Below are 242 nucleotides of genomic sequence, written 5' to 3'. Positions count from 1 at the left end.
TAATTACTGTGGCTGTAGGGTGAGAGTAGAGGAGTTTTATCCAGGAAATGAAGGAATCTTCAAATCCGAATTTCTTTAGGGTTGCAAACAAATATCGCCACTCAACTCGGTCAAACGCTTTTTCAGCGTCAAGGGATATAACCATTTCTGGGGAGCGGGAAGGGGGAGAGTAAACAATGTTAAAAAGCCTTCTAAAATTTGAGCTAGAGTGTCTATTTAGGATGAAACCTGTCTGGTCTGCT

This window comes from Etheostoma cragini, chromosome 19 (assembly GCF_013103735.1).
Source record: "Etheostoma cragini isolate CJK2018 chromosome 19, CSU_Ecrag_1.0, whole genome shotgun sequence".
NCBI lineage: Eukaryota > Metazoa > Chordata > Actinopteri > Perciformes > Percidae > Etheostoma > Etheostoma cragini.
The sequence above is the reverse complement of the archived record's forward strand: the minus strand, read 5'-3'. Positions refer to the sequence as shown.